We start from the raw sequence: 7,210 nt of genomic DNA on the forward strand, positions 1-7,210 counted from the left end.
GCCCATATGTGTCTGTGGGTGGCATCAGAGCCCCTGGTCTGGGCAATTCCTCTCTGCAGACATTGTCCAGCCCATGTTCTGCAGGTGAACTCTGGTCCTGCTCCTCCCTAGGGCATCAAAGGGTCTTCCACCAAGTAAGGTGCAATTGACCTTGAAGTTTTCTCATCTGTGCCTCTGCCCACCTTCACCTTCTCAGTAAATGGCACCTTCACACACCTGGAACTCAGGCACAGGCCTGAATCTGACCCTTTCCCATGTCTCAGGACAATGGCAGCCTTCAAGCTGACCAACCTCCACCTCCCAGAGCCTCCACGGAAATGGCACCCCTGTGGTCAGAGCTCCTGGCCACCCTGCACCCACTCCAGAGACCTGCACCTTCCAAGCCCTAGCAGCCTTGGCAACCCCACCTGCTGTGCTGCCCAGGACATTCACTGCCATCCACACCATGGCCAAGTGTATGGACTCACTCCTGATGGCACAGCCTATGCTCTAGGGGCTTCTATGGGTGGGCAGTGTCAGGAGAAGGATCCCAGGCCTTCCAGAAGCCATTGGCCACTGGGCATGTGGTGGGCAGTGCTGGGTCGTGGTGGAGACAGCAACTGACTGGGCTCTGTGCTGTCCCAGGTCCCAGAGTGGGCAGCCTGGTACCAGTATGACAGACGGCAGTCACCATGACAGTCAGGTGTATGTGGCTGGAGCCTTAGCCACTTGAGCCACAGGCGCAGAGCCAGAGTAGTAGAAGTCTACTCTGTGGTGCTGTGACCCTCAGTGTAAACGGTGGTGCCTCAGCCACTTTGCCCCATCATCTGGGGCTTGCACATTAGCAGATAGCACTTCTGGGGTAGAAAGGCAAGGGTAGCGAGGCAAAGTGGCTGTCCTGCCTCTCTGGTGGGTAGTAAAGAGGATATTGTCCTTTCTGCGGCAGGTCAACTTTGCTCAGGACTGGACAGAAGTGGAGGCCCAGTGGGCGGTACTTAAGTGAGCCCTGGCCTGCAATGGGAACAGTGGGAGCCGCATGCTGAGCCTTACCCCTGGCATCCTCGACGTCACACACACTTGCTCACACTCAGATGCCTGCACATTTGCAGTGTGCACAAACCACTCCATCATTTAACCTGACCTAGCAAGAGCTACTTTAACAGCGTTTGTTTAGGTGCATGGGCTGCCCATTTCCAGGATGGACGCAGCTTCATACTCACCTAGGTCACAGTTTTTATGGTGTTAAAAATTAAAACTAGGAAAAATTTAGAGCACCTATTTAAAACTAATAACAAATTCATACATGTTCACATAAATACTTTTAAATAAAAGTAACTTTTCTTTTTTATTTTTTTGAGACAGAGCCTCAAGCTATCCCCCTGGGTAGAGTGCTGTGGCATTACAGCTCACAGCAACCTCCAACTCCTGGGCTCAAGCGAGTTTCCTGCCTCCGCCTCCCAAGTAGTTGGGACTACAGGCACCCACCACAACGCCCGGCTATTTTTTGGTTGCAGCTGTCATTGTTGTTTGGTGGGCCTGGGCTGGATTCAAACCCGCCAGCTCAGGTGTATGTGACTGGTGCCTTAGCCGCTTGAATCACAGGCACAGAGTCAAAGTAACTTTTCTTAAACAAAACAAACTTAGCACAAAGATTGCATTTTTTTCTGTTTTTTTCCTGTCTGAGGCCCCCTCAGACAGGAAAGCATAGGGCTGGGGCTGATAGGCCAAGGGCCTCCAGACCTTGGTGTCTCTTGCAGATAGGGTGACAAGTCCGACGGCACGGACATCATCCTCAGCTGTCTCCTGCTCAGTGACCCAGAAGGACAGGACAAAGCACCACAGGGCCTCTTTGGTGTGGTGGGCTCCTGGCCCTGCCCCGCCCCACTCCACCCCTATGCTCTCTGTCCCCTGGAGCTGATTGCCTGAGGCCCTGCCCCCACCTGCTCTCACTTTGGAACATCTTGAAGCCCCAGGAGCCCTAGTCTGCTGCAGCCCAGTGAGGGGTGGTGGTTGGTTGCCTTAGAAAGGGCTTAGGGAACGCCTTCTGGCCATCCCACACAGGAGGGTCTCTGTCCAGAGTTACAGTTGACTAGCCCAAGATGTATGGGGCTTCTGCTGATCTGTTTAAAGTTTTGAGCCCACATGAGAAGGCCCAGGGGCTCTGCTGTCTGATCACAGGGATCAGGGCAACCCCTGAGGGCAACTGCCTTGGCAGCTATGTGCCAAGGCTGCTTTCCCTGCCCTTCCTGGACACTGGGGACAGCTCTGTGCGAGTGTCATTCTCTGTCAGGCTCTGCTGGCTGCAGGGTCTCCCTATTGGAGTTGGGCGCCTGCTCAGGAAGCCTGCACACCCTCTGACACTGGACAGGATGCCCTGGTGGCCAAAAACACAGCTCCTGCAGCACACCGGCAGCACATTTGAGAGTCATCTTCACAGGCACTCGCTTCTCAGGGAGCCAGAGGCTGCCCCCTTGTGGCATGTGGTGGCCAGTGCCTGCGTTGTCTAGGGCCTGCCTGGGTTGCTGGGGGTGCCTTTGGCTTCTGGCATATTCTGATGGTTCTGACAGCATGCCTCATGTAGGCGCCCATGGCCTTCCACCTGTACACAGGGAGAGCTTGAGGAGGTAACTTTGTTCCCCTGACTTCCTGCCCCCTGGGCTGCGTGTGGCTCCCTGGTGGGTCTGTAGTCCACCTAGCCACTGCCTGTGCTGGGTTCTCTTTGGGCAGGTGTGGCTGGCCTGGCCCTCCATGGCCTGCAGTGTGGCCCCAGCTCCCAGCCCCTCTTTCTCAGGTAGAGACACTGACCCACCAGGCCAGGGCAATTGCTGTGCATGCCTTGTGGGACTCAGAACTGTTTAAGTTGCCGGCCAGAACCCTGAGATTGTTAAATGCAGATACTGCAGGTGAGAGTGGCACAGGGCCCTGGCTCCAAACCATGTCTTGCCAGCTGATTACTGAACCACAGTACAGAGGGAGACACAGCCTATGTCTCTACAGGAGCAGGATGATTTTATTTTATTTTATTTTATTTTATTTTTAGAGACAGAGTCTTACTTTGTCGCCCTCGGTAGAGTGCTATGGCGTCACAGCTCACAGCAACCTCTATCTCTTGGGCTTAGGCAATTCTCTTGCCTCAGCCTCCCAAGTAGCGTGGACTACAGGTGCCTGCCACAACACCTAGCTAAGGAGCAGGATGATTTTAAAGAAGGTGACAGAGTGCCAGTCTGACAACAGCGAGACTCCATGTCTACAAGAAATAGAAAAACTAGCCAGGCATTGTGATGGCACCTATAGTCCCAGCTACTCGGGAGGCTGGGGCATGAGGATCACTTGAGCCCCAGAGTTGGAGGCTACTGTGAGCTATGACACAACTGCAGTCTGGCCAGGGTGACAGAGTGAGACTTTGCCTCAAAAAAAAGGCAGGGGGAGGGGGGAAGTAGCAGATCAAAACATGGTTTCAGCAGGGTGGGCTTGAGGTTTGATGAGGGCAGGCCCTGGGTGGCAGGCTGAGTGGTGCTGTGCTATGTAGCTGTTTGTTCTGGTAACTGCCTCTCCTGTGAGAGACATGGTGTTGCAGGGATGGAGGAGGGCTGGGCAGAGGGAGAGAGAGGACAGTCTCAGCTGGCTTTGAAGGTGCAGGGCTGGATGTGGATCAGCCACATACATCATACAAATCCTTTCATTCTAGGGCAGGTGTGGTCCCTGGCATTTCCCAGGCCTCACCCCAGGTCACTCCACCCGGCCCAGATGGAGGTTCTGTCTCTTTTGGAGGCTTACAGAGGGGTTGCCATCCTCCCTCCAGACTCAGGGCATAGGGGCCACTCTTCCTGCTGGTTTCTGGCCCTCATTCGGCCTATGGGGCCATGGGGTGTTGCTGAATCGGAGGGGCCCTCATTGGGCAGCTTCCAGAGGCCCCTATGTGGCTTTGTCTGGCCAGCAGCTTCTGGTGGGCAGTGTGGGTAAAGTAGTGGGGCCCCGGCCAGCCCCTGGGTGATGTTCTGCAGGCTTCCCACCCTGGTATAGGTGTTGGTCTGGTTGGGTGGACTGATGCCCTTTCCAGGGTTGGGGGTGGCTGCTTTGGGGAGCATTCAGAAGTCTCTGCCCTGCAAGTTGCACCAGCAGTGGCTGTACAACCCCATCCCAGGTCCACACCTAGCCCCGGCCCGTTCAGAGGACCCTGCACTCCAATCCTGCCCCCACATGGCAGTCCTGGCCCTCTAGCATAGGAAGTCTGGTAGGGATGATCTCAGTCAGCCCCTGGCCCCTGCCTTCAAAATCTCCTTTTCAGTTTCTGCCTGTTCATGGATTTCATATAAGTGAAACAGTAAAGAATACAGTATTTTGTTCATGGTGTCTTTGACTTGACAATATTTTAGAGCTCCATGTTTTTGTATCGTTGATACATTCTTTTTATTGCCAAGTGAAATTCCACTGGGTGTGATTCACTTATCCATTCTCCTGTTGGTAGATGTTGGGGTTGTTTCCAGTTGGGAGTTGTGAAGAATAAAGCTGCTAAAATAATTTTTTTTTTTTTTTTTTTGAGACAGAGCCTCAAGCTGTCCCCCTGGGTAGAGTGCCGTGGCATTACAGCTCACAGCAACCTCCAACTCCTGGGCTCAAGCGAGTCTCCTGCCTCCGCCTCCCAAGAAGGTGGGACCACAGGCGCCCGCCACAACGCCCGGCTATTTTTTGGTTGCAGCCGTCATTGTTGTTTGGCAGGTCCGGGCTGGGGATTCGAACCCGCCACCTTAGGTGTACGTGGCTGGCACCTTAGCCGGTTGAGCTATAGGTGCCGAGCCAATCATTTTTGTACAAATGTTTCTATGGATAGATTTTTCATTTCTATTAAGTGCCCAAGAGTGGAACTGCAGGGTGGTAGGGTAGAAGTTTTTCAGAAATTGTCAGGCAGTTGTCCAGAGTGTCGGGCAGCTTGGTCCATGAGTCCAGCTGCTCCACATTGCCAGCACTTGGTGTCGTTGGTTTCTTTGGATGTTACCTTTCCCTTCACCAAGAGATAGCATCTCGTTATGATTTAAATTTGCATTTCCCTCATGACTAAAGATGTAGAGTACCTTTGATGTATTTATTGGTTTATTTCGAACCTATATTATACTTGATATAATATTAGTCATTTTTAAAGCTGACTTTAACTTTATAAAATAAAATTAACTTAATTGCTAGTTGTGATAATTATACTATGGTCATGTTTTTAGGGGTCACAGGATTATGAATTCAAATACTAATGGGTAAAATGCTACAATTAGAATTGGCTTCAAAATTCTTTAGGTGTGTGTGAAATAAAATTATTGAAGTTTCACGAGAAGAGTGGGGTTTGCTGTGGTTGTCTATCTGCTTTGCGTATGTGTCTGTATCAGATTTTCTTTCTTTTTGGTAGAATTCTTTTTTTTTATTATTAAGTCATTTGTACATAGATCATAAATACATTTATGCCATTATAGGATTCAATGTGTTGATTATTTGTACAAATTGGAATGCTTACATTCTACTAAGCAACATAGCCTAAAATATGGAATGCGTCACGAATTTGCATGTCATCCTTGCGCAGGGGCCATGCTAATCTTCTCTGTGTTGTTCCAATATTAATATATATGCGGCCGAAGCGAGCACATGTATCAGATTTTCTTTTCTTTTTTTTTAAATTTCTTATAGGATAACTGTGTACATTAATGCAATTACGTGGTACAGTGTGCTGTTTTCATATACATTTTGAAATACTCTCATCAAACTGGTTAACATAACCTTCATGTCATTTTCTTAGTTATTGAGTTAAGACATTCATACTCTGCTTTTAGAAAGATTCACTTGTACCCTTGTAAGATAAACCATGGAGGTGACCCCACCAATGTATTAGATTTTCGATATGTACTTTAAAAATTAGTCCCGATGGGGCAGTGCCTATGGCTCAAGGAGTAGGGTGCCGGCCCCATATACCGGGGGTGGCGGGTTCAAGCCCAGACCTGGCCAAAACTGAGAAAAAAAAAATTAGTCCCTAGATGGGCGTGGTGGCTCACGCCTATAATCCTAGCATTTGGGGAGGCTGAGGCAAGTGGATCATCTGAGCTTAGGAGTTGAGACCAGGCAGAGCAAAATCGAGACCCTGTCTCTAAAAACTAGCTGGTTGTTGTGGTGGGTGCCTGTAGTCCCAGCTACTTGCGAGACTGAGGCAAGAGGATCATTGAGCCCAGGAGTTTGAGGTTGCTGTAAGTTATGAGGCCACAGCACTCTACCCAGGGCAACAGAGTGAGACTCTGTTGCAAAAAAAAAAAAAAAAATTAGTCATAATTAGCAGTTCAATGCCAGATTAGTTGTATATAACCAGACTTCTTTTTAGCTTATGTTCTGAACTCCTCAAACTATTTTTTTTTTCATATTCCAAAATTTAGATGGTTTTACTTGCACCCTCCATAGGTTTTCAACCCTTGCACCCTGGGGGTCAGTGAAGGTCTCTGGGTTTGCTTGCCAGTGGGCTGTCTGACTTGGCGGAAGGGACTGAGGGAGCTGTCCTCGCTGCTGTTCCACCTGTAGCAGGCTGACCTCAAGCTGTTGGGCAGCAGAAGTCAGGAAGCAGAATGGAGAGGGAGGTGTGAGGCCAGAGTGGTGGGACGGAAATTGTGCTTGCTTCCAAGAGCAAAATCAAAATGAATGTCAGCATTTTCACTTTGCTCTCCTGGTAATTTAGATTTTGCTGAAGCTGGCAGCAGCTCCTTTCTCTAGTCATCCTGTCCTGCATGCAAGCGTGGAAGCGGTTAGACTGCCTGTACGATATCACATCTTCTGTCATCTCATAGACCTTAGCAGTTAAGAAACATTCAGAACAGCTTTTTTTTTGGAGACAGAGTCTCACTATGTTGCCCTTGGTAGAGGGCTGTGGTGTCACAGCTCACAGCAGCCTCAAACTCTTGGGGTAAGTGATTCTCGTGCCTCAGCCTCCCTTGTAGCTGGGACTACAGGTGCCTGCCACACCCCTGGCTATTTTTAAAATTTGTTTTGTTTTTAGCAGTCTCAGTCTGGGTTCAAACCTACCAGCCCCTGTGCATGTGGCTAGCACCCTAACCACTGAGCTATGGGTGCCAAGCCAGATCAGCTTATTTTTTATACAAAGCATTTAAAAGTGAATTATAATAATTTTAATCTGCCAGTTAAAGATTAATTTTTTAGGTTAATCTCACACCTGTAATACCAGCATTCTGGGAGGCCGAGTCAGGAGATC

At 49.8% G+C, this 7,210-nt stretch overlaps 1 non-coding gene across 1 annotated transcript; it reads right to left on the reverse strand.

Annotated features, from left to right (window-relative positions):
* Positions 1 to 5,500: 5,500 nt before the first annotated feature.
* LOC111726947 lies at positions 5,501 to 5,609 on the reverse strand. The gene has a single exon (XR_002774614.1). It is a non-coding gene; the product is annotated as a U6 spliceosomal RNA (small nuclear RNA).
* Positions 5,610 to 7,210: the final 1,601 nt, after the last annotated feature.

The sequence above is a fragment of the Otolemur garnettii genome, unplaced genomic scaffold (genome assembly GCF_000181295.1).
Source record: "Otolemur garnettii isolate 467f Iridium unplaced genomic scaffold, OtoGar3 scaffold00087, whole genome shotgun sequence".
Classification (NCBI taxonomy): Eukaryota; Metazoa; Chordata; class Mammalia; order Primates; family Galagidae; genus Otolemur; species Otolemur garnettii.